Source organism: Oxyura jamaicensis, chromosome 1, assembly GCF_011077185.1.
Source record: "Oxyura jamaicensis isolate SHBP4307 breed ruddy duck chromosome 1, BPBGC_Ojam_1.0, whole genome shotgun sequence".
NCBI lineage: Eukaryota > Metazoa > Chordata > Aves > Anseriformes > Anatidae > Oxyura > Oxyura jamaicensis.
The window spans coordinates 107,677,216-107,704,876 of NC_048893.1; the positions used below are offsets into that span (position 1 = coordinate 107,677,216).

The window sequence follows — 27,661 nt, forward strand, 5'->3', positions numbered from 1 at the left end:
TAAAATAATATAATATAATATAATATAAATAATAAATTGGAGCAGGGGTGGTTTTTGGTGGTGGGGGTGAAGGTTATATTTTCCTTTCCAGGTCTGTGATGCAGGACTGAGAAACTGAAACTTGGGACAAGTTCAGGACCTGCAGCCTTGTGAAGAAAGAAGGAAAAGGGAGCAACCAAAGTGTCAAAGTCAGCAAATGTGAGCATCAGATTTGTTTTTTGAGGTTAGATTTATTTATTTATTTATTTATTTATTTAGAAAGGTCACTGAATATTTGACAAATTGATGGTCCTAGGTTCAAAACTGCACAACTGAAATCTACCTCTGGGCCCATGTTTAGGACCTGAGTGAATTCCTGCAGCTTCTGTGGAGACTTTGCTACCAGCTTTAACAAGAGGTGGGGTACAGTTTGTCAGGCTTTGAAGTCTGATTCAAAACTGGATTGGTTTAGACTGAACCCTCACAGAGATTCAGCCTTTCTGTTATATTCATGCAATATGTTTAGTGCTTTAGTTGCACGGCGATGAAAGTGGTAGAAACCACATTTCAGTTTCAGCCCTTGCACAGACAGGTGCAAGTGCTGTGAATGCAGCAGAGCCACCAACACATGCCAGGCCAAGATGCAGAACTCCCAGCAAACAAGACCTGATTAAAGACTGAAGGGTGCAAAGAAGGGAAAGGATCTTAAATAGATAATGCTAAAACATTCTTCTATCCACAACACTCTCTATAAGAGACGGGGCCAGCTTTTTATAATTATTCTCACACTAGTGAGCTACTGCATTCAGCTATGCTTTTATCCTTTGGAAAGCAAACGGATAAATATATGTATATGTGTATGTACATATATAAAAAGTTGAGCTTATTAAGATACAAAGATCTGCCTTTTCCAGTGGGATCTGTCTGAGTTCAGCTTGTGAGTGTGGAGATATTTCCCAAAGGCTCAATTGGCATGATTCATGTTAAAGAATTTCAAAGTAATGAACTTTTTCTATTTTTACAGGGAGACAACTGGTTGACCTGATTTACGCATCTCTTGCAATACAGCAGCAGCAGTACTAGCAAGAAACCAAAGGATCATTTCAGAAGTGCAAATTCTTTATTTGATGGTAGTTTAAAAATGATTGACTGCCTGTATTTTATTGTTTTTACTTGATGCAGAGGCTAGTCAGCAGGCACTAAAAATGCAAGATAATACATATGTTATTCACATTGTTTGTAATTCTTTCTCCCACAGAACCATACCTGCTTGGGTGAACTAGCTATCCATGCATTGCAGCATTAATTTCAAATGAGAGAAAAACAGGAGAGGGAGAAAATTGGTTCTAATTACCCAGTTACACATGCAACATTGGGTCCCATCTGATGCTATTTTTGGTCATGCAGCAAGGGGAAGGGAATAAGAATTGTTTCCCTTCTCTTCTTGGAGCTAGAATTAGGCCGATGAGCCTTGCAGAGAATGGGTTTGATTTTGTGTGAGATGTTTTCCCCAGGAGCAGTGCACCTGGAAAGGGCACAGAAAGAAGTGCATGCAGGTTTATGGCACCCCACTTTCCCACTGCACATGTGCACCATCAAGTCTGCTGTGCTGAGCACAGGTGGTATGCTGCATGTTGTGAAAGTACACGAAAAATCAAGCCTCCACCTTCAACAGAGCCATATTTTAATCATGAAGTATGTTATGAATTGAGCTGCTCTCTTCAGGACTCCCTAATATCTGCCAGACCCGTGCTGCAGTGAGATGTGCTGACAGCAGGACAATGAGGAAGCCCTTGCCCAGCAAGGTGGGTGCTTCAAGTGGATGTTTTAGCTCGGTGTGAGCACTGCCAAAATGTTTGTAATGATGGTTTGGAATATAAAGTAATGAAAATCCCTGTAATTAATTCCTTTAATTAATGAGATGAGATGATGGGTTTGTTAACTCTGCATTGACCATAGCTCTGTAGCTGGATCCATTCATAGTTTTTGCTGTCATCCTCCTGCTTCCTGATTTTTGTGGGGAAAAAACAAAACAAAACACTCCAGGACTCTAGGACTCTACAGAATCAGTGATTTTCTAATTTTTTTTAAGGCTCCCAGCAGGAAAGTAGCAGACTGTTAGTCTTTCCCTCTGTCATTTATTCAGCAGAAATAAGACTTTGCTGAAGAAAGTAAATGTTTCTACCAATTTCAGTAGGTTTTGATCAAATTCTGTCACGGCTGAGCATCTCTCCCACTAGGCTGTAACAATTTAAATACTCCCACTGGAAGAGAAACACTTTCTGGTGTCTCTTGAAATTTTTTGGAGCACTGGTTCACAGATACAGTTTCCTACATATTTGCCTGGGTCAGAGGATTTCCCTTTCAGGTATCCTGTCACATTAATTGCTGGTCATGTATTGGACTACAAAATGCTTCTGAAAATGAAAAGGGATGGAAAGACAACATGAAAGTAGAGAGGAGAGACCAATTACAGAGAGGAAATATATATATATATATATTAAAGAATAGAAAAAGAGGGAAATAATTTCACAGAAATATAAGTAGATGAGGACAATGGGAAGAAAGCTGACTGAAAGAAAGTTAAAGACCAATGGCCTTGAGCGACAGAACTTGCTGAAAGCTTTCCTTATTGATTTTAGTTGGATCCACATAAAAACTATTAGAATGCTTAAAAAAAATGGTCATAGTTGTTGCAAATATGAAATAATTGTACTTTATGTTTGAGGAAAACCAGAATTAACTGCTCCAAATAGAGCAATAGAGACCCTATCTAAAACTATAGCAAAGAAAATTGATTTCAGAGGGGTTTTGCCACATGCTTTCATGTAGGTACCTGCTTATAACAGGAAGTACATCTGGGCAAAAAGTGCTTTAACACCTTCCTTTTCATTTGCTACAAGATCTTGCACTTCCCAGAAAGCAGCAATCAATACAGCATGTACTGCCACTTCACTTTATTTTTCTGCACTCTGACAGCAGCTGACCCATAGAAAGATGTATAGCTTCATTTGGCTGAATCCCCTAAGAGTTTAGTTTCTCTAGCTGGAGAACAGTCCTGAGCTGTGAAGATATAGCTTTGCCATGAAGAAATTGTGGCTTTGTATATGCACTGACACTACTTAAGGATTAGCCATTTTTCTCAAGCTCTTAAACAGAAATAGAAAATCAGATTTCAAAATCCTAGACTGTTATTTAGTAAACAACCCTTTTATGCATAAACATCAGGTTTATATCTTTAAAAATATATACTTTTTTCTTTTCATGAGTGCCCATTAAGCACTATTATTTGTAAGATGCTTATGAAAGTAAGGTCTTTAATAAAGCTGAAGAAATCTGAGCTTATCCTGAAAAAGCATGGATAAACTCAGATCACGGACTGTCCAAAAGTACATCTTTTCCAGAACAGAAGTGGTGGTGGAGGGAGGTTAAAGTTAGTAGGGAAACCATTTTGCACTCCAACTTTAGTTAATCACTCTTCTCTTTCTGAAATCCAGCTGTTAAAATTCCCCTAAAGGCAGTGCTAGCTATTGATCCAGAAATGACTGACATGGGTTTCTCTGGTGGGGTATGTCAAGGAGCCCACAGCTTAGCAAGCTACAGCAGAGATATCCCCTTGGAGACTGTTATGGACACTGCATTTTTAAAAAGAACTTCCTAACACAGTGGATCAAGAATTTAAATGTCAAAGACACAAAGATAACATTAGCTTTTGTTGTCACACACTGCACATTTTAAGTAACAGTGAATTCTGGCTTTGTTTCCTTCTGATACACAGCAACTGTCTGGGGTAGACTAGTCTAAGGCTGAAGTTGGTTCTCTCACTCTGGAGATAAGAATTAAAATAATTGCTCTAAAATGGAGAGGACTTGGGACAGTCAGCACTTTTCCCTTCTCCCATGGTGACCAAAGGTCCACTGGGGTTTTCACTAACCCTGCTAAAATCTTGGCCCATGACTGAAGCCTGTGGCCTCACCAGTTCAGGCAGTCAATGTGGTCAATGGGGTAACACCAGCCAGAAAACAAGAAACCTGCTGCAATTCTGGTGTGTTTATCCTTCCTTTTTTCCTTCACATAGAAAGGGAAAATGAGACCTCTAGTACCTTTGTTGTTGTTTGGTACAACAATATGAGAGACTTTTGTAGCACTGGGCAGCTAAGAAATCAGAAGCTAGGACATAGCAGTATAATAAAAATTTTACTGAACTATTTCAATTTGAGACCAGGACATCCATGGTCTTCCAGTGCTTCTCTCCTGTATTAGGCAACATCTTGGACTCCTAACGCCTAGCAATTTAATCAGAAATCTTCCTGATTCAGCTTCAAAAGCACACCAGAGGCAGCATTTGGGAACTTCTTGACACCATACTCTTCTAGCCACACCTCTGATCCTGTAAGATGCAGGTCCCTGTCAGAGTAGGGAGGAAGGAGGTCAGTGCAGAAGAGCTGCTATTCCCCACTTGTCCCCCAGCACAGCCTCTCACTTGCAATATCACAAACTGTGGCCCCAGGCTTGCTGCCATTTTTCCCCTAAGGTCTGCTTCAGCACTATTTAGGTGCAAACAGGTGTTGGCCCAACAGCCATTCAAATACTGCTGTTCCAGAGATGGAGAATTGAGCCATGTATGCTCACTCCTGATCAGACAGAAATGATGGCATTTCTTTTAACACTGCAGCAAAGGGAAGCATCAGCTGTGTTTTATAGCTATTAGATAAAGGTAGATGCTCAGAATGCAGAAGACATGCATTAATAATACATAGCCAGCTTGACACACTGCTTGCTGAGCTCGTCTTGGCTTATAGGTGAACTATGTAACATGTCTATTAGGAAGAGATTATACAGTGGAAGAGCTTTTGAACTCCTCTGACAGAAAAAAAAAAAAAAAAAAAAAAGGCTGAGGACTTCCAGCCCATAAAGCCCCTTTGTGAACACAGTATGTTCAGGCTAGCCTAGCAGAAGAGTTTCCAAAGCCTCCTTTACTGATCTTTCATACAAATGACTTTTGCAATAGGACTGGAAAACTTGCATTCTTCTGGAAAGAGTGGCAAAATACAGGTAAGACTGCGATCAGCTAATCAGATGACATAATGTATTTAATTAAGAAAATATGAATGTGAGGTTTAAAACCAGAATCTTAAAAAAAAAAAAAAAAAAAAAAAAAAGACAATAAAGACGATTAAAATTGTTTTCAGTAAAATAAATAAGTCCATCCATCCCTAGTCTTTTATTGGAGTAGAGGACAGATATAAAACCAAATGTCACCAGGTTTCTCACAGCATAAATTGTTTTGAATCTCTTGGATTTCCAATCACACCACTGGGAGCCCTTCCCTGGCTGTCCCCCATGCTTTGTGAGATGCCAGCAAGGTGAAATGAGCAGATTTTACTCAGGGTTTATTTATTATTCCTTAAACTTTATAGAAATATATTTTTTCTCCATCCTTCTGGATTATTCAGTCTCTCTCTTACTAACATTAATGTAGTTTCATCCTTAAATACCCAAGTATCAAAAGGAACACATAGAAAATGAGCTGACAGTTTTCTCAACAAGATATTATTATATTGCAGCCTCAGCATAGCAGGTGCTTTAAAGAAAAATATCAGAATACATTTTCAGTCTTGTAAAGTATAACATCTAAGTAGGCTCATCTAGGATTACATCTTTAAGGATGGTCTTGCAGATTTTGCAACCGATCCACTCTTACAAGTAATGTTTATTCAGCACCTGTGCTTTGAGTTGCCATATTTCTTTATAATAATGATGGCTGGCTCTTGAAAAGACTCTTAGTTGAGGTGCCTGCAATTTAAAGCTTTCTTGGTAATTATCAATCTGGAACATTTCTATTCATGAAACTACTGAGGACCATTTGTGTCTGAAAAATATCTTATCTACATTTGCAAATGTTAAAATAACAAGTGTAAACAGAGTACATCTGCACCTGATCACAACTTTATGAAATGTTAAATTATGCAACTTCAGTGGAAATTTGGAAAGGGAACCTGAACTGGAGCTACTAACAACTAGAGGAACACTTTTCCTGTATTGCCTTTTTTTTTTTTTTTTTCCTCAGAACTTATATTCTTCAAAAACCCATGTTCTCACAAGACTGATTTGAAAATGCTTAGAATGTACGGATGAAACTGAACATTCCCAGTAGCGTTGAGCCTTCAGATGGAGATGGGTTTGAAATATATGTTTTTGAAATTCCTGTGCATAATGGGGCCTAAATTAAATGGGATATAAGAGCCTTAACTCCAGAAATTCTTTCACTATGGAACTTTCCATGTTGTATCACCACTTTACTCAATGCTGAATGTCCAGATATGTTCTTTGAATCCAAACTTCATTTCTGTGATTTCATTTGTACATCAGTCTATGAATTTCAGAGACCCCCACTCAAATCAGTCACAAAAGCTGTTAAAGTGGTGTCTTTTATGCAAACCAAATTCCTGATGTGTTGGCAAATTTCAGGATACCTAACCCAGCAATCTTCTAACTAGTTAAAACCCTAACATGAAATGCTTAGCGATTGCATCTAGTGCATGCATAGAAATGCCTATTGCAGCAGCAATCATCCTCAGGCATACTAGTGCTGGAACTTATTAGCTGATTCTTAGGGATGAATTCAGTATAAAACATGATTGGAAAAGACTGTAGCAGCTACATATGTTTCTCTTTCTTGTTTCTTATCCACAGTGTTTTGAATTTTCCTCTGTGTTTCAAGAACTATGTGCAACGAGTATGATTTGTGCAACGAGTCTGTGAAAGGCTCCTAAAATTCCTAAAAAGCAAACCAAAAAAAAACCACAAACAAATAAAAATGAAACAAACAAACCAAACAAACAAACAAACAAAACATCTCAAATGTGTTTGCATCTGTGCTTATCAACAGGTTTTAAATGAAAATTCAGAATGTATTCTACTTTATACTTGGTTGCAAATGAAATTGCTGTAGCATGACTGCACACAATGATACTTGGATTTTTACCACAAAGCTGAAGTGGTCTGCTCTTGCATTAGAAAAGATTTCAGTAGCAATAATTTGGCTGAAATAACATGAAGACATGAGAAGTGCATTGGGCATTATCAGTTTCCTGTAAAAGAGATGTAATCTTTATGCAGATTTTTCTATCTTGAACAGATTTGCTTGTTATGTGCAATGAGTATGTCAGCAGTTGTGCACACTTAAAATTGTGCTGCTCTGAAAATACACTTTTAGATTCTACCTCTCATTGGTTGTTCCATCCAACATTGGGTCCGTGCAAGACTATAATCCTTCTTCTTCTTTTTTTTTTTTTTTTAATTTCTTTTCCTATCTAGCATTACGTATTGTAGGCAAACAATATGATTGAAGCCAAAGTCCATTGACTTCTCTAAGCCATGGATCAAGCCCAAACTTTTCCAGAAAATTTCTTATAGGCATTTCTGCTAAGGCATTACGTACTCCATGTCCTCATGGCTAACCACTCAGTAAGCTTCAATGGGAACAGCTTCATCAGGAATTATTAACTTGCTAGTTAGATATGTTAGTTATTATAGATAATACAGTTATTACTTGTAGTTGTATTATACTTGGTTACAATTATCAGTTATTGATAGAAAAGTTAGGTATGTACTTTTTAAAAGATGGGGGGGGGGGGGAATTTGGTTGTGGAGAATTTTACAAATGCATTAGTCACATTAAAATTGAAGTATAATATTAAATGATCTATAAAAAAATAAAGGAAAGAAAAAGACTCTTCACTGAAAAACTGGAAACTACATCTCTGGGCTCCTGAAGTGAATCTCATGGTTACTAAATCATTCTTCAGAAGTTCACTATACAAAAGCTGAGGCTACTAGGTATAGCTATTATGTGGGTTTTTTTTAGACTCATAATTTAATTGTTAGAAATTATGATGAAAAGTCCATAAAATAACCTTGCTATGAAGAGGAAACTGTAATTACTTATAATTAGCAAGTGTAAAGTATGGCTTAAAACCCATTACCATTAATCAGAAGAGAAAAACTTAAGTTTCAAAGTAAAATTACAACTTCAGCTCAGGAGATTAGATTTATTTTTCCTTGCTAGGTGATTCACTTTTCCTTTCTGCATATAAAACTTCCTATACGTTGTGTTATTTGGAGTTTTCTTGACATTTTCTATATTTGAAAGGTCTTCCATTTTTTAGAATTTATATGTTACACGTGTTTCAAAGTGACATCAAGACTAGTCTTTCCCTTAAAATCAAACACTGAGCTCATGTTGCGCATTTACAAACCCCTGGGTGGATTTCCATAACAACAGAGCTGAGATTGTTTCAGGTTGCTGGATCTGTTTCACGCCTGCTGGAGCTGGAGAAAGAGAACTGCCTGAACAGGCAACTCCACCAGCTCTTGTTCGGCATGAGCTGTGTCACTAAAAGAAATATCGAGCTAAGGTTTTCAGAAAATTAATTTAATTTAAGAAGGCCTTCTAAGGGGAATACAACAGATCTCAAGGAAAGTGGGGTAGAAAGCAGTGGCTGACTAAAAGGGCTTTGGATTTAGGGCATCCTTGTGCTGCTGTTTGTCATATACACTCTTCAGATTCAGGGAGGCACTGTGAATACTCTCTCAGCATATGTGAATGCAACTTTTTGCCCGTATTCAATGAAACTAGTATTTAATCAATATGCCCATTCCTTTGTATGATCATGTTGGCTTTAGTAACTCAAGAAATAAAATATTAAGGCCAAACCCTGCTATTTAAACTCTTGCTGGCATGTGCAGATGTGTCAAAGAGGCTCCTTTGGCTTTGGCTTATTGTATTGACATATTTCTTTTCCTTTATGCTTTGTTTAGTTATTTTGTGCCTACAAAATGCTGGTGCCTGCTGGGCATGACTCTGATCTCAGTATCTATGAAGCGTCTCAGGGTATTTCTGTTCACATTCCCAGATGACTTTCTTCCAACATACACTAACATAGTAAGTGAACCAGGCTCACTGATTATTGTATTTAAAGATGCATTTGGTGCAATCATAGATAAGTCTCCAGTTATTCTATTCCCTAACACTCACACCTGAAACATCACCAGTCCATGTACTACCTGGGGATGGACAAATCTCCAAAGACCAGGGTGCCCATAGGAAGTTTTGTATGATATGAATCACAGAGACAGAGGGAGATTGGTTCCTTTCTTTCTTTCTTTCTTTTTTTTTTTTTTTTTTTTCCTTCTCTTTTTTTCTCCCCACTCCCCAGCCACCCAGGGATGTGACCGTTGACAGGGTGTATGATTTTAGAAAACAGAGACAGTTTTAAGACCATAAGCCAGAACACCTACTTCTTGGCAGGTTGTAATTTATTCAGAACAACACTGAGTGCCTTTCTGAAAGACGTGGCACAGTCCTGTAGAAGTTAATGGGCTCCATTCTGAGGTAAGAGCATGAAATTCTGCTCCTTTTTATGGTGGAATTAGGTGTGGATTATCTAATGATCCCACCTGGAATGAAACTTTGTGAAATTCTGAAGGTAGTAATAAATCATAGTGGAGATCTTAAACAAGAGGTGGGTTGTTTGTACGTGGCAGGAAAGCTTTCTTTCACAGTTACATATGCCACAACAAACTGGATAACAGAATTGTGTGCACATGTGGTTTTCACTTGGTGACAAGGCAAATGCTGCTTCTAACTATGTATGTTTTCTGTGAGATACTGAACATTGAAAAATGGTCAAATTAACAACTGCAATACATTTTCTATGTAAATTAAATGCTATGTAGACGACACTTGTAGTGATTATAGCTCTCTATGTGACATATGTTTAATGATTTAGATTGGCTCCTGTTGAGAGGGATTTAATTTAAGGCACTTATGGTATTGGGCTCAAATTATTTGCAAGAGTTGATTGAAGCTTATGTTTTACCCTGCAGCTTGTATTCAGCTAAGGATCATCCACTGAGGACATTTCATTTATCTCTTGCAGGATCTAAACTGTGGGGTTTTGCCACACTTTTCTCTCTCCATACATATTGCTTAACCAGTTTCCAGCACTATCAGCCATTGTTGTAAAATCAGATGCGAGAACAAATTGCTGAACTCTTCTATTTATTTATTTATTTATTTTTTATTAGGTGCAATTTTTAAGGCTTCTCCATCTATTTCCCTTGGCAACAGGTTTTAGGTGTTCTGTTTCCCATTAAAATTGGCAAGAATTGGTCATCCAACTCCTCAACAGGCTTTTAAAGCCTCCACTTTTCTGTCTATCTGTATCATTGATCATCCATGAACCACTAACCATAGGAATCTATGGATTCAGAACTGCCACCATCAAGTCTGACAACAGTTTAAACTTAATCTGTAGTATGCGGTTACCACTAACCTTCCCTGTGCATTGACATATTATCTCCCCATGTTGATAAACTCCACTGATCAGTGTTTTGCAACCATATGCTCTCCATTAAACATCTGCAGACGCACGTGTACATCTCTTGCTGGAGTGACATGGGAGATGAGTGCACAGCTTTCACTGAAGATGTTTGGGTGTGAAAGCATGATTTTGATTCAAAATGTAAAGACCTTCCATTAACTTTTTTGGCCTTTGTGTTGGACCCTCAGCACTCACTTGCCTGGCCCTTATTAACAGTAATGATCGTTAAATCCAGGGGGAGGGTGGGGAATGCAGACTGCAGATGAGAGTAAATAATCAAAATGGATGTGTAATTTCCCTGTAGCACAATGCCAGCTGGCTTAGAAAAGGCAGAGGACAACTGAAGCAATGGTTATTTCATTACTGCTTGAAAACTGGATGCCTGGTGATACTGTTCTGATTTGTCAGGTAGTTGGCTATTCTGTTCTGGTTTCTAGGATCTCTGTGTGGAGGAGTGGATTAGTCCTTCAGGACTCTGCCATGCAGGGTCTCAAAACACCCAAAGGACATTTGGATGTGTAAAGTCTTTTAATGCAAGAGAAAAATCTAGTTGATATCTACTTGTATTCAAAGTACCTGGTAGGGTTTACAGTACAGTGATGGCACAGGGGACAATGCAGTACAGAAACTCAGTCTGCTGCCCTGCACAGTCTTGACCAAATAATGGCCATAATGCTTGGAACACTTTACATCTCACCTGTGTGTTGTTTGTGCCAGAAAGCCTATTTCCTTTAATACCTGGTCCATAAAGAGAACAGCTGCAAAACTTTCTAGCCCAGAAAGATCCTGAAAATACCCTTTTCCACAGAAAATGTGGATTAGAGCTAACTCAAGCCCTGTGCATCATGTAAAGCCTCTAGAGGTAGTTTGCAGGACTGGCACTAGCCCATTTCAGAGAAGTACAATTCCCATCACTAAAGGCATCACCCGAATCTGAGAACAAGTACCAATAAATGTTCCACTAAATGAAGAACTAGGATGCCTCTCTGCTGGCTGGAAGCTAGTTATACATGTCTTTTGGACATATTTCATTTCTTAAAGCAGTGCAGGTGTGTCCGGCAGATTTAAAACATAGGTTGAATACTCAGTGAAAACTTGAAAGCCTGTGATTTAGAAGAGTACTAAATAGAAATTCACTAAGCAAGTTTGGGAGGAGAGCAAACACTAAGCATTTTTAAGGAGATGAGTTAGAATAATTTGCTAAGTAATTTTCACACTGCATGTGAAATTCTACACTTCTCAGTGGGTGGATATCTTGTATACCTTCATTTTGATTTTTCTTTGCTCCCTAATTCTGATTACATTTCCCTTTCCCAAAATACGAAGGACTTCCTGAATCACACATTTGAATTTATATTCACTGTAGCAAATACAATCTTTGAAATATTAAGTTGTTATAGGTTGTTGAATGATGGTCTATAGTTTCATGATGTTAACTATCAAAAAAGGGGGTGGGAGGGTAATTCTTCAATTAATTAGCTTTCCTAATCAGTTAAATAAGCACAAGTCTTTAACTGCTTGGGAAAACCCATACTCCTTTTATTTTACAAGGACATGAAGCTGCTGTGCATAGCTCTCTTTAAGTCTGGGTCAAGGAAGGAAGAACTACAGTATAGTAGGTCTGCGTGTTAGGTTTGATTTACAAGAAGGGAAGTGACCATGCTGCAATTCAAACATCATTGATAAAAGAAAAGAGCCTGCTGGCTTCAGTGGACTTGTATTCATTGTGGCATCTCCAGGACAGCCATCTGCAGAAACACCCTGCTGGGGAGTCTGGAAGCACCTGTGTAAGTGATGCTGTTCTGCTCGGTCCTGTTCCTGGAAAAACAAACTGTAGTTACTTGGGCACAGACACAGACTTCTGATATATATTAAGAAAATAGAAGTCTCGGGAAATAATACTGCAAGTTTGTAAAATTGAAGTGTCAATTGCATATAAATAGCAAGTGTATAATAAACTATCCAATTAAAATAATAAGATATTTTTCTCAGATCATTTTGCTGAAAACATAAACCACAAACATGCTAGCCTCCAGACTATTATTAAATATGTATGCAAATCAGTAGTGAATCAGTAGAATCCAAGCTCCAGCTCCCTAAAACAGACCAAACACCAACTATAGAAAAGAGGTTTGTGTTTGCATGTGGCTATGAAAATCGGAATCTTACTTCTCCTATTCATAGTGGAGTTCTGGCTTTTTCCTAGGAGCAAAGTTCAGGTACAGACTCGGATCAGAGCACAAAGGTGAATTGAAAAGAAGATATAAGAATATAGATGTCTTTGTTTATGAAAAGGCTTCTCTTCAGATTTTTTGGAGAATTAAGGATGTACAACAAACACAAAATTGCCGTGTCAGGAATGCAGTTGCTTTTCTGTTGAAATAGCACATACATTGCCCATAATCATGGGATATTGTCCTTTTTAATCTCTGTGCTCATACAGTTAATCCTGCCAAAAATAATACCAGATGAGCTTGACAGAATTTCAACATGTGGTTTTAGCATGCCAAGAAATGATTTCTTAACTTTGTCCTTCATGAACTCTAACAGATGCTTTTTCTCTATTGCAGCTATATTTTTGCCGTATATATCATTTTGTGAGCAAAGGTAGACTAAAGGTATGAATTCTAGAAAAGGCAGTAAAAATGTGTTATTAGGTATTTAGAATTCATTTTTATTCAATAAAGTTTCAGCAGTTGGCTGAATAAGCTTATTATTATAAAAAATTGCTGTTGGTCCATGCTACATTTCATTCAATGTGTAAGCATTTGCAAAAATGAAAAGCAAGAGAAAATAGAAGAAAATTAAAAAGAAAAAGATCACTAGAATTTTTCTGTCTGAGAAATTTCTGTTTCCTTGATACTTAGTGGGTTTTGTTTTGTTTATTTTTCAAGTGTGATCTGATTGGTTTATTAGAGCATGAGTTGGATAATTGTAGATGTGTCTATACCTTTAAAATCTTGTGTGGTAACCAGACATTTTTTAAATACCAAATTATCACAGATAGCATGTACTCAAGAAGTCTGGGGGGATAAAAAAGCAGAAAGGAATAGTAGCTGAGCCGCTAACAAAATATGCAGTTTCTCATTAGTGTAGGAATCATCACCAGAAGACTCAGGGGTATCAAATGCTGCTGTACTAGTTTTTAGAAGAAGGTTCTTGGGACTGATTTTGAGGATCACTGACAAGTTTGCTTCCTGGAACACCTATTGAAATGATAAATTACAATATGGAAATTATAAAATGGCTGATGGAAATAACCCAAATTATGCACTTTTTTTTTTTTTTTTCTACTAATTAATTAAATTAATTCTTGCTATTCAGAAAAGGCACCTTAAAGCCATTGTGAATACTTCTCTGAAAACACTGGTGCAGCATGCAGCAAAGATCTAAAAGGCAAGTAGCGTGAAGAGTTTTAGAGAAGCAATAAAGACCAAATCAGACAGCAGTCTCCCAGGGGGGCATACATTCATGCTGTGGTGCCCAGAGGAGTGCTGCGCACTCAGCTGCGATGCTGTGAGCCCTGTGCTGAGCAGCAAAAATGGAAGTTCCTCCCTATTTGGCAGAGAGTCTCTGCACCTGCTTGTTGGACAGACCTGGGAAGTAATAACAAGCCTTTTTTTGGCTTTGAGACTTGGGGTCTTCCTATGTTAGAGGCTGCTTTTATTCTGCCCTGTACCCCTGCAGCTGGGGAAACGTGGGTGGGGAAGACGTGAAGTGTCTGTGGCTGCATTGGGTGCTACACCATCTCCGGCTCTGCACTGCGGGCTCAGGGGCTGTGGGGATGCCTGCCAGCTGGAAACAAACAGGGATGGGCCCTCTGCCAGCGGCTGAGGTGCTGCAGCTGCACCTTCCACCAACACACATACCCAAAAGCAGGGGGAAAGGGAAAAAGGAGTAGGAGGAAGAGGTCATAGGGAGATGAAGAAGGGAAAGGGAAAAGACATCCTCAGAAGCCTTGTCCTGAGGGGGGCAGAGCTTCATAAGCCCTCTTTCCCATTTTGGGTGTGAATGGGTCACACTTGTTGCTGCCTAAGAGTTCTTCTTATTACTGCAAATAGCTCTTCTTGAAAGCTGTGTGTGGATTCCACACGTTTCATCATGTCCATCTCATCAGGATGTGAGAAAACCTATTTCTACTTGCCTAATGTGGCAAGTGCTTTATTTCAGCAGTGATCTTTTTAACTCTTCTAAGGCTATGTACCCTCTGAATGACCGGCTTCCTTGTTTAAGGCTTTTTCTTGTAATAGGAAGGAAGGAAGGAAGGAAGGAAGGAAGGAAGGAAGGAAGGAAGGAAGGAAACTCTTTCTCTGAAGGTCCTATGTAATGTTTGTAAATGTTTTAGTGTGGAGGTTGTGCATCTGCTATTAAAAAAAAATAATTTAATTTCATAGTGTTTTTGTTTTGGAAGGATTCTTACCATATACCCTACATAAAGCAAAATGAGGTCAGGAAATGTTGACAGGAATTTTATCTAAATTTCTCTGTGGCACTCCTCGAATTCAATTTTTTTAAAAAAATAATAATCAAAACACTTTTTTTTTTTTTTCCTACAAAAGCAGTGTGAACACAAATGCTTTTTTTTTACTCTTTTTTCACTGAAAATGTAGAGATGTGAGAACTATCTGAAAATCTGTGGGATGCTCTTTTTATGTTATTAGGTTTACTTTTTAGTAAGAAAATACAAATTTACTTACAAAATTAGCCTGAATCACACTTTATACGACACATAAACTTGATGGTTGAAGTCCTGGCTCATGGAGGTTTTGTTATTGACATTCGAATGAGTAAAAAGTTTATATGTGGTTTCTGAAGAAATGTTGTCTTTGTCTCATTATGCTAAGATGTATAAACCCATGCACATGACTGATCCTACTGAGCTCAACAGGACTAAGGTTAACACTAATCCAGTGCATACTTCTTTCCCTGGTAGGTGTTATAGAGCTAAAATATTCTAATCCTTGTATAAGAGATTTCATGCAGATGGATACACAGCGTGGGTCTCCAAACCTCAGAAGTATATGCATGTGTAAAATCAGCTTTATTTTATTTTTTCTAAATAGAAGAAAAACAGTTCTCTTACTTTTTTTCAGTTTTTTGTGCCTGAGAACATCTTTATAAGGGGTTATTAACAAGAACCTGACGAGGCTCCCAGTTCAATGGAAATAATAATCTACATTAAAAAGTGAGTGTTTGGAAAGTTATATCTGACTGTAGCCTCGCTGCAGGAGATTACACTTTGCAGAACACTGACTGCAGTTGTGAGATTAGGAAGGAGATTGTTAAAGAAAACAACTACTTCATTCAAAACAGAAAAGGGAACCCAAAAGAGACAATAAGAGTTTTGGAATTAGGTTTTTCAAATACAGATGATAACTGGACAAGAAGAGTTGCAAATACACCTGAAAACACAGTGATAGGTTCAATTGGAGACTGTCCTCCTTGCCATGCTTATGCAATGCCACCTGCTCACTACACTTTGCCCAGAGTCTCAGTTTTGAGCCACTGCTGTCCGGAAGAAAAAGCAGGAAGGCTGATGTTTGCTTGGTTGTTTATTTTCTATTTTTAAATCATAGCAAAGCTTTTAGCATTACAAGCAATTTTTTTTTTTTTTTTTTTTTTTTTTTTTTGGACTGCATATGTTCTCTTGATGCCTCAGTGATCAAAGGGCGCTTGTACAAAATAAGAACATTTCACTAAAGAAGGCAGCTGCTTTGACAGAAATTTACAGTCACCATTAAGATCTTTAAAAACAACAACAAAGTGGAACACCAAGAAAGCAAGTTCACAGTGAGGTAAACCATATGAGGCTTTTAAGGGGTAAAGCACCTTTCTGGGGATTTGCTGTGCTTCTTGCTGTGTCCGGAAGGTATAATGCTACCAGAAATGCAGGCAGTGTCTTAATCTCCTTGAGGACATCATATTTTCCATATTTCCATATAACTTACCATTATAGCAGCATTATGATTTTTTGCAAATTATCATTTTTTGCATAATAAATCATAGTTTTCCTGTTTCCCACCTTATGAATATTGCTGATGCAAATTCACACCAAAGAGGAAAACGACATGGAAAAACAACTGCTCTGCTTTTTATTTAAAACACAGCATGGGTTTGCTTTGATGTCCTGTTAGTGACACTGCTTTCAACCCTTAGCACATGAAATTATATTATTGGCACTTAAAAAAAAAAGGCAAAACAACAAAAAACACGGAGAGAAAATGCAGATAGGTCTGGATGACTTCATTTTCCGGAGGTACAGCATATGCATGCCAGCAGGGATGCCAGCTTGGCAGCACCCCATCCCGGAGCCTGCCCTCCTGGCATTAGCTCAGGCCATGTATGCTTCATCATGGGGCATATGTCCTTATGCGATGACCCACAGTCACACAGGTAGCTTTCCCTGACTTTCCCTGACCCCATTTTTTTGTGCTTTTAACTACTGTGCCTTTGCCACCCTCCTCGTGCCCTGCTGCTGTGCATGCATGTGTGCCCCACTCAGTGGGCATTTGGCAAGGGCACACTCAGCCTCAGCATGGCCTAACTAGCCAAAATAGTTTGAAAGGGTACAGAAAGCCTTTGCAAATCAAGCTGAAACTCTATTCAATTTACGTGTACTTAAAATGAAAAACAAAAATAAAACTCATCTCTTGGCAATAGGGCTAGTGCTGACTGCTCACAGATGTAAAAATGCGAGAAACCAGCCTGTGGGGCTGACCACTAGGCTGCAATCATCTTGCTGACAGATCACACTGCATCCATTTTTCCTTCCCCTTCATCTGTTTTTGCTGCTGCTAAGCATGATGTAAGATCTTCCAGAAATATGCAAGGCACAACACTGAGTGTGTGGGCATGAGGTGAAGGACGCAGCAGCGTCTGCCCTCTTTGTTCTTGCCCAGGGGAGTTCTTCCAGATGCCCTTATCAGCCCTGTCTCCAGCACCCCGTGTGATACAGCCTTCGGTGCTGCAGTCAATAACCAAGAGCCACGCACTCTGATGGTACAAATCCACCTGGCTAGAGTAGTTTCACCAGCAGACCACTTGGCATTACATCCTTTGCACACTCCAGGTGAAGCAAGACACTTGAGCTTCTCTCTGAGGACAAGGAGGCTCAAACAAGCCCTCTGTCCACCTTTCATTCATTTCCATCCATCCTCACAAATAAATGAAGCTGGCCAAGCAGAGGTGATTCAGATGTGGAGCAAAAGAGAAGGAAAGCTTCAGCAGAAATCAGCTGTGTGCCTGCAGGTAGCCAGGGTTCATTAACTCAGATGCTCACAGAACAATGTCTGGGAGGACAGCTATGAATATTACTTTCTTCCAGTATTCCTGTTTTTTTCCTGTCTGTTCTTCCTTCTCTGTCAGCTTCAAGTGCTTGAGGGGCTCTGCTGCGGTTCGTGCCAACACATTTCTCTTGGTCCTTTGCTTGAAGAGCTCCGTGGGTCTGAAGGCTTAATCTGAACTGGTAACCACATATATGTGTACGTATTTCTCTCTTCAGGACAATTTTCTGCTGTTTTTCTTTGTAACTCTTTGACATCACTGCTTTAATAAAATTATCTCACGTTCTGAAACATTTGGATAATGAACTGAGTGATACAGCTGTCAGCTCTTTGTTACTCAGCTGACCAGCTGTCACACCAAGAACTGTCTTTTGCAATTGGTAGCCATTGTTTTTGATGTTTAATTCCCTTATTTCATCAAAAGGCTTTCTTTGAAAATAATATTTGAATCATGCATGTGTTGGAGATGGTTTCTTGTAGCTAGATCATCTGCTAGAAACAACTGGGGTTTCTTGATTAAACATTTTTTTTTAAAAAAAAAGAAAAGAGAAAAAAAAAGAAAAGAGAAAATATTTTTTATTTATTTTTTTGTTTGAGGATTTTTGTTATGAAAGTGATTCCTTTGCATTATTCCGATCTGGTGATAATTAATTGAAAATCCCCAAGTCCAGAATAGCACATCTTGTGTAATATTTCCATTGTGCTGAAATGGCTTAAAGACATGGGGCACTGTCTGCCGAGTTCCCCTTACCCTTCCAGCAAGGGGGGGCAGAAGGCAGCAGGAGGCCTTTCATCTTCAACTGAATTTAATAGGAAGTAGCAGCTGATTGCCACTGATGTTTTACAATAACTCTCTTAGAGAGAGTGTTTCTTCCACAAGAGTGCTAAAATCATTCAAAGTTCATGGATGAGAGATGGGAGGACTTTTAAAAAAAACTGCAGATAAAAAGGCCTTACACAATTCTGTATTAGGAATGTAATAATCTAGCAAATCTTCAACAGACTTTGCTATTGTGGACACATAGTTTGATACTTCATTTTTCTTCTTATTTTTAAACATTAAAAGTTACTTCTAAGCTCCAGTAAATATGGGGATATACAAGTTCTGCTCTACATGGTGTAAGCTCTGCTCTACATGGTAAGATGTTCATGGCAGTGAACAGAACCATTTCACCAGGGTGAGGACCTGTAGGTGGGATTATGAGTATTATATTGAAGTTAAAACTTGTTGCAAATTAGCATTCAGAAATTCTCCCCAAAAGACTGATTCTGCACTCTCTTCCAGCAAACTGGGCAGAAAAGAAAAGAAGAATAATTTTCACTTATGGGGATCAGACCTACATTTCAGAGCTGGCTATAGTTATAAAAAACAATGTATTCTTAAGTGTTCCAGGATTTGCTGGTTGCTTGTTCTGTATCAAGCAGCAAGTTTATGAGAAACACTTGGAAAAAAAAAAAAAAAAAAAAAGAGAAAATCAGTAAGTCAAGGTTTTGTGTTCCTTTTACCGGGGTGACAAGACTGAATTGAATAATCTCCATGCAAAAAGAAGGTTAGTACTGCCACAGTCCTGCAGGCTCCACACCAGCTTCTCAGCCCATGAGTCAGAGGAAGAAGGTTCCACAAGGTTTGGGAGCAGGGAGTGGAGACCGAGCTTGCACCTGGTGGACCTAAGCAGCCCAGCGCCTAGCTGTCCTGTGGTGGCCATGGGGAGAACCCACAGACAAGATGCCCACAGGTACTACTCTTGCCTGTGGGCAAGTACTGTGAATTCACGAGAGAGGCATCCAACCTCCCTCCTCAGGTTTTCAGGACCTCTCAGAGAACACCCTGAACAGCCTGCTCTGATCTGAGAGCTGGCCCTGCTTGGGGCAGGGGGGTTGGACTGGAGTTCTGGGGGCTCTTTTGATCTGAATGAATTTATAATCCTATGAACAGCTGGATAATTTATTTTCTGGGGTAGAAGCTAGCCAGCATAGATTTCAGAAATGTCCTTTATTTGAAATAATGCAGATGATGTCCCCTTCTAGAGTATTGCATAGGCTCTTCTCCAATTTTTGCATGTACACACATCCTTCTGCACTACTTTGGTGATAAAAAAGGGTGTTTGACTTATCTCTTAATATGAGAGCATTTATACCAAATTTTGGTTGATCTGTGCTGGGAACCTGCCTCTGCATTTCTCTGCAGTACTCAGCACCTCCCCCCCTGAAACTGGTAGCATATAAGGAGTAAGCAGAAAGAGCAGAATAATTTTTGCAGATTAGTTACTCGCAAATATATTCTTTGGGGATCTGTCCCAATGCACATCTCAGCTCTGAAAAGCCTATATATATTTTGCATATTTCATTTATTCCATCTTTTTCTTTTGCATTGTGGATAGCTTTTGATTTTTACGAAGGCTGAGCTTCTCATTTCTAATATGAGGAAGGGTGTAGGAAAATGGGAAGGACTGCAGCGACTCATTTCCATTTACAGATTCAAATATTGACCTCCATATTGTCTGCTCCACCTATTTGCATTGCATTTTTGGAGAATAATTGTGATCTTTGCATTTAAGTGGGTGTTGTTCTGTAGCAGCAAACTGTCCCAGAGCAGCCCTGTGGTGCATCGGTGTAATGCAGACAGGCTGCCCAGGCTTGGACTCACCATACACATCCAAGAAGCCTTCCAAGGTCTTATCCTTGTATCCTGCACAAAACTACTCACAGCAAGTCAGTGCCTATCCATGGCTAATTCCCCACTTATTTACTTAAAGCATTGCCAACAGACACTGCTTTGCTTTCCATTAAAGGGCCTACAGTTTTACATAAATATCGATGACTAAAACTCATTATAATTAAACTCCTTAAAATTGCTGGGTAACTGTCTGTCTTGGTACTCTGCATATGTACAGAATATTTGCTGATATTAATAAGCCGCTGTATCTGAAATCCCACCAAATACAACTGACTGACAAGAGTAATGATGAAACTGAAGCTGTGATATGCTCCCAAGGGAATCGTTTTAGGCACAAAGCAGGAGCTAACCTTCAATAATGTTTATGCATGTCATCCATTATTACAGCAGTTAAATGCTATGGAAATCCAGTGCCAGAGACAAGCAGGCTTAGGGGACTCGGTGAAGCTTTGTTACAAACAGGAGAAAGTCCCTTTCCCTCTTTAGTGTTGAAATTGCTTTTATACCCTAAGTATAAAAGTGGCCCATATTAACCAATATGCCAGATAGATACAGGAAATGCCTTAGATTTTATGATGCTTTACAACTTGCAAATTACCCAAACCCATTTTCTATAAATTATTCAAGATATTAAGGCCCCAATTTTCAGAATTAACCTCCAATTCTGTACCCACAAATAATTACAGGTACAATTTATAGCAAACAGATGCAAGGGCATTTTTTGATATGTGGACCTCTGACTAAATGATTACCCCACAAAAGGATGTCTATGTGTTATAAAATGTTAGCAGAGTAATCTGTCTGTGGCAAATTGCTTCCATGAAATTGAAACCTGAGCTGAAGTCCTCTCAGAAACCCAAAGTTTAAAAGTAATTATACGATTGCTGTATATCTTTGTGGGGAACAGCTTTAAAAATCTTTAAAATCTTTCCTTAAAGATGTGCTTTATTGTTATCATCATTTCCCTGGGGTCTTCTGCACCGGCAGACTTACTTTCCATCACCTAAAAATGTCAGTGTGATGCCTTCAGTACACATAAGAAAGATAGATCTTCCTTAATGTTGTTATAAAAACTATTTTCATGTTCCAGCATTTGGATTTATGAAGCACAGTGTATATGTGTTACACATTTTTTTTAAAGTAGTAGACTTAGGAAAGTAAATAGGGCTACTATTAAGTAAAAATATAAATAAAAGGAATGATGTTAAAGGAGGCAAAGCGTCAGGGATTTTATAAGGCTTCATTTCCACTCTTCTCCACAGACTTGAGACAGCTTACATCTAAATACCACGAGTATTAGGGTGAAGAGGTTATTTAGATTAATTCCAAATATCTGCTTACACTGAGCCATGTCTAAAGCAGTGTGCCCTCTGGAACCTGTGGGCATGTGTATGTGAGCAGATGTTGTGGCAGAGTTTCTGAACTAATAAAGCTGAGAGTCTTATATACAAAAATCTGCAAGTAATTTTTATTATCTATTACTACTTTAGTGTGTTACCTCCCTCCCTTCAACTGGTTATTAAAAGTGTGGTTATTTGATCTTTGCTTCAGATGCCCATTACTGCAATTTTGAGCTCTGGTCATATTTCTAACAATTTTGGTGAGGAAATCATTCAATTTAGAACTGGAAGTTAAATATCTGCTGAAAGAAAGAGTGACTAATTCTACCTTGGCAGTCATGGCACGCACCTCAGCAGTACAAAACCTGTGAACCTAGCATATTTTTCTGAAATGCCATCTAAAGCCAGCCTCAGTGAAAAAATGTTCCTGTGTACCAGTGAAAAAAACACCAATTTGACAGAGATTTTAATAGATGATAGCAGGTGGGGAAAGACAGAATTAGAAAAAGTGTGCCTGGTAGTTCAGAGACTTATTCACCATGAGAGTGAGGCTCTGGTGTCTTCAGCAGATGGAGCAGGGCCTACAACTCTAGACTTACCCCTCCAAACTAAATGCTCCAACCAGTGCCAGTTTTTTTCATAAAGTTTCACAAGAAAAGGTTTTGTCAAGAACTTCTCAAACAAAATGTTTATCACTGCCACCAAAATTGTGACCATCTGGCAATTCAAGAAATGACAAGATTCAGATCTCTTGGTCATGACCCATTGGATCAGGGCTATTCCCAGTTCTGCTCATAGATTTGTCCTTTGTGTTTGTTTGGTTTTGGTAGTAGATAAAGAATATTTTATGGTTGGCCATTTGTGTAACCATGAACTGTCCCAGGTAAGTGCTTAGGGCAACCAGACATCCCACCCTATCTTATGGGCCAACCAGGATTAGTGCCTGCTGCTGTGACCATGTTGCTCACCTGGAAATGCCCATGCTCTATTTCTGCATAGGAGGAGAGAGAGTCTGCACCTGCTTCAAAGTAACAATGTCTCATGTGCCAAGGAAACTGAAACACAAAGTTAATACTTTTTTCTCTGCACTGTGCAGCCACCATATAGCTGGAAAACTTGCCAGAGCTGTTAATTCTCTTGGAGAAAAATGAAAGGTGATTTTTTTTTAATGTAAATTGTTACATTCTTAATCATGCTGATGAGTAAGTATGCAGACAGAGAGTTACTAAGGTAGCAAGAGGATGCTTCCTAAGAAACACCAAAGAGCTGAGATATTCCCTACACAGAGTAATGCAGCATTCGGACAGATTTGGAAAAAGGTTCCCTGATCAAAATCACCCTGTATTTTCTGACACCTTCCCTTTACTGATGTCTGTGAACTCCTCATAATGACCAAGAACCAGCTTTATGGAGTACTTAACTTATAAAAATAATAAATTTATTTCCTACTGAACTTCCATTCTGAAACTTGGTTCCTGTCTTTGCTTTCAAACTGGGTGACTTCATTTCTCCAGAGAACTTTGCTGCTACCATGAAATTTAATGCAACTATCATGGAAATGATAAAGAGATTGTAGCATACGTATACACAAGCTTGCATAATGGCACATACTACAGATGTACCATGCAGTTGCTAAGACAAGTTATCATAGTGCAGGATTTAGTGAATGGATTCTAACTGCAGTATCCGTACAGAATATTTGGAGTTGGACTTAGCTGACATTTTTCACTATGTCTTCCATTTGGTGCATCTACAGAATGCCAGCCAGGAGAAATTTCTGGGAATCAGTTCTGAAATCAATATAAAATGTGTGAAATAAGTGGAAGTTCCATCCAGAAAGGAGAAGGAATTAATGTTTTATTCAAATTTTAAAAAGAAATGAAATAAAAATCAAATCAGTCTAAACTTTCTTCTAACTTTCTTCAAAGTAAACGTTCCAGAAAGCTCATACTGACTGAGAACGTAAATGGAAAGTACATATGAGAACATGCAAATATGGTGAAGGTTACAGTTCCTACTGCAGTGTTGTCTACTCCTGTGAGCAAGAAAATATGTGACACTGTTGTTCAGAAGCACTGTCGCTGTCTCTTGAAAAGGTGAAGAAAATCTGACTTCAATAGGAGATGACTGACAGACAATGTTTTAGTCTTTTTGATGGCTATGAACTCTGCCTCTCTGTCTCTAATGAAGGTAAAAACTGACAACCTCACAGAGGTGATGTGGTCATACAAGCCTCTGTCATGGTGGAAAGTAGCTCTTATCCCATAGTGTCTCTAAGTCAGCTTGTTAAATAGAAATTAATGCTCTTCTTTTAGCTGTTCAAAATTTAGGCTGGACAGAAGATGAGAAAAAGGAAAGAGATTTGCAAGGCATGTGTGAACTCTTGCTTTAAAATCCAATTTTTCATAAATTCACGTTGGATCTAATTTTGTAAACTTTTACCCAAACCTCCCCCAAAGGCAGGATGAGCTCTGAGTGCCCGAAGAGAGCAGGATGTGCGCCTTGGTAATGTAATGAGATGGAACACCATAACAAACAACATGTCTTGGAACCTGGAGGTTATTGACAACAAAAGCTATAAGCACTTTAAAAAAGCAATATTGGAACATCCCAACAAACAGCATGTAGCAGTCTCACAGAGGCAACTCATGAACTCAGTCACGTCCTGTTGGCCCATGTAGTGGCCAGATGCTCCTTCCTATTTCTAAAGTGGAAGAGAGTAAGACTGGTGGGAGAAAGATGAATAGAACACACTCCCTACCTCCCCCAGAAACAGGTGTTACTGACTATAGCTTCAGAAGACAAGATGAGGCCGAGGCAGCAGACTGCCATGTTTCCCTTTCAAAAACTGTAGCCACTCTTTTCTTGTGTGCTCGCTCTGACATGTGTCCTTTGAACTCATTTCCAGGCTAACTGCCCATTGGGGATGGCTTGGGCAGCTTGCCTCTGGCACTAGACCTCCTGTTCCACAAGCCTAGTCAGAATGTGTGAGGATGTAGCATTACCCTCTGCAAACGAAGAAAGAGTTAGGCCTCACCTAGGTCAACGGGACATACCTAAGCCCATGTGCCCATATGGGCCACATCTCATTGTGCTAGGAGAGCTGTGTGATGCTGTTGCAAGGCCTCCTTCTGTCATCCTTAAAAGGCTGTGGTGACTAGGAAGGTTTCCAATAAGCGAGAAGAAGGTAAACATCACACACATCTCTGAGAAGGGCAAGAAGGATCCATGTAACTGCAAGCTGGTCAGCTTCACCTTAGCCTCTGGGAAGGTTATGGAACAAATCTTTCTGGAAGTTATTCTCAGCCATGTGAGGGACGAGAAGGTGGCTGCGAGCAGCCCAAAATGAATTCCTTCCTTTCACAAGCCCCTAACACAAGGCAAAACAGCCGGCTCAAAGTAGCTGGGGAATGAGATCCTTGGGTTACTAGATGAAGGCTTCTATGTTTTACCCTGTCAGATTATGTTTATGGCCATAATATCCGTGTGGCAGGCATATGTCTCTCTGCAGTGAGGTTGCTGCTCTATTTTCTGCATAGCCGTAGCATGCTGAGTGGAGGTGCTAGCTTTCTGCTGTGAAGTAGGGCAGGGGTAAGGCTTTTAACAGCAGGTTTTATTCTTGTAACTTCAGTCTTTCCCTGCAAAGGTCATAAAGCACACATAAAATATTTTATTTTTGCAAATACGCTAAAGCTGTCACATAATCATTGCCTGCTTTTTACTCCCTGACAGGCAGCTGTGCTAGTTATAGGAAAAGCACATGAGGAGAACTGTGGAATATTAACAAACTGTAAAATTCTAGTGACAAAAAAAAATGAAGGAAATTGAAACTTTTTTTTTGTTCTAGCAATGGTGTAGACTGTTATATAATTACAGTGAAACTAAGTAATGCTGTTTTACATTAATATCTAAATGAACAACAGTAACAACATTCTGCTGAGAACTTTCCACAATAACTAATTCTGCTGGTTATTTTTTTATAAACATTACTTCTAGCCCCATTTATCAGAGAGATGTTCCTATGCAAACTAACAAGCAAACTAACAGTGTCCCAGTTATTTTTATTATTATTGCTACTATTATGATAATTTTCCAGACATTCTTCAAACATAAACAGACATCCCTATGCCAAGGAGACAGAAACCAGTAAACATTTATTCCACTGGACTATCAGTGGAGTACCAGTATAAATGACAGCAGTAAAATAAAATCTCTCCCCTAAATCAGTTTAAGCCTTTCACTAATATTTAAACAAACATATTGGCAATGTGCTACAGGGAACAAGCTTTGTGTTGGGGGGGTCTCTGCACCTGATTAGGACATGTCCTTAAAGTGGGGAAAGATCATTTCAGACAGAACTAGGAGGACAGCTAACATATAAGAGGGTAAAGTCTCATCTGCTCCTAAAATAACTAAGACCAATGCAGAGTTTGTGTAAGCCACTTGAACAGTTAAACCATGGCACTCCAGGGACTATGCTACACATTAAAATGTATGACTGGTCACACTGACATCTCTTCACCCTAAGCATGTGATAAAGGCTCATGTTTTCACAAAGAGAGGGATCAAATGATTGCTAGAATATCTGACCATGTATTTTGTAGATACTAGTCCATGTTCTGCTTTCATAGATGGAAGGCAAAAGTAAGAAAGATGTTGCCTACGTATGAATGGTGCTTTAAATAAACATGCCTCACCTACCTTTACTGAGTTGTGCTTGTAATGGATCAAAGCACACTTCTCTTCAGTTCACCCATGTAAAATATGTGGAAGACAGTTTGCCACATTAGTCTGAGATAGTTTCATACATTATAGTTTCACGTATGACTTACAGTGTTATGAAGAGAAGGAAAAAACCGAAGTTCAGTGCTGGAATCTCGGAACAGCTAGTGGATACCACATCTCACAAAACACTTGCATGAACTTGTGCATGGACCAAACCATAGTGTTAATGACTACTGAGTTTTATTTAATGGGAGTTCAACAAGATATGGCAGATCAGGATTTTCTGTGTATGTCTGCTTCCAGGCATTAGATAATCTTGTCTGTGTAAGCTTCAGGAAGGTCAGAAGCTGATTTAGCAGCCTTATCTTTCTGGAATGAAAACCTTATTCTCAGAGGTGTAATACAAGCACTCACGTAGATAACAAAGTTTTGAACCTTTCCTGGGAAATCGTGAGTGTGATCCTGCGTAGTTTTGCAAGAGCTGAAAGACTATTCCAAATTCTTGTATTTAAGTTTCTATTCCTCAGCCATGCAAACAGTTTTATATTTTCTAACTTAGTCCCTGTTTCAGTCCCACTTGTCTCCGCCCCTTTGTCATGGGTACCCATTAATTTGTTCTCCTGTGCTGGCTCTTTCTTTCTTCGTGCAGTTATGTTTTAATATGGATGTAGAGATCATTATCACAATACCCAAAAGCAGTCAGTACTTGAGATGATAGTACAGAAATATAAAATTTGATCTTTATTAGCATTTCTCTCATCTTTCAGACCCCCTATGACCTCCCTTCTAGATGGCCTCTACACATACTGCTGAAAATTGCAAGTTTCTAATTAAGATGAACAAGTATTTCTGTAAATTCTAAATTCTCTGAGAAACACTGATTCAAAAGAGGGCTATTATATCTCCAAGACACTGTCCACCCCCCTCACCATGCAATTTTCAGTGCCTAAGCAAGCTCTTGCCCTTCTTGCTCATTTCCACTCGCAGACTGCCTTGTGCTCAGCACAGCTGGGTGTGCAGCCACATAGTGAATCAGATGAAGAAACAGACCCAGCTGGAGAACTATTTCTTCAAACTGCAATCCTCTGGGACAAATCAGTCCTCCACCCGGTTCTCTGTGGAACCACATGAACAATTGTGCAGGAGCAACAAAGGGCGCCTGGGGTGCCAGTGGGTAAGGAGGGCAGAGAGGGTTCAGGCTGGCCTCAGCAATACCTGCCAGCAGGAAAAAAAAAAAAAAAAAAAAAAAAAAAAAAAAAAAAAAAAAAA

The 27,661-nt window shown here is 39.0% G+C and overlaps 1 protein-coding gene and 1 long non-coding RNA gene across 4 annotated transcripts in view; both read right to left on the reverse strand.

Annotated features, from left to right (window-relative positions):
* Positions 1 to 4,849, reverse strand: part of LOC118160695 — a 10,708-nt gene extending 5,859 nt beyond the window's left edge. Inside the window, exons 1-2 of the long non-coding RNA XR_004747638.1 lie at positions 4,839 to 4,849; positions 1,708 to 1,710 (exon numbers count right to left, since the gene is read on the reverse strand). This is a non-coding gene — a long non-coding RNA (uncharacterized LOC118160695). The remainder of the gene's footprint in view (positions 1 to 1,707; positions 1,711 to 4,838) is intronic.
* Positions 1 to 27,661, reverse strand: part of GRIK1 (glutamate ionotropic receptor kainate type subunit 1) — a 164,970-nt gene that overhangs the window by 86,277 nt on the left and 51,032 nt on the right. The window lies entirely within an intron of this gene.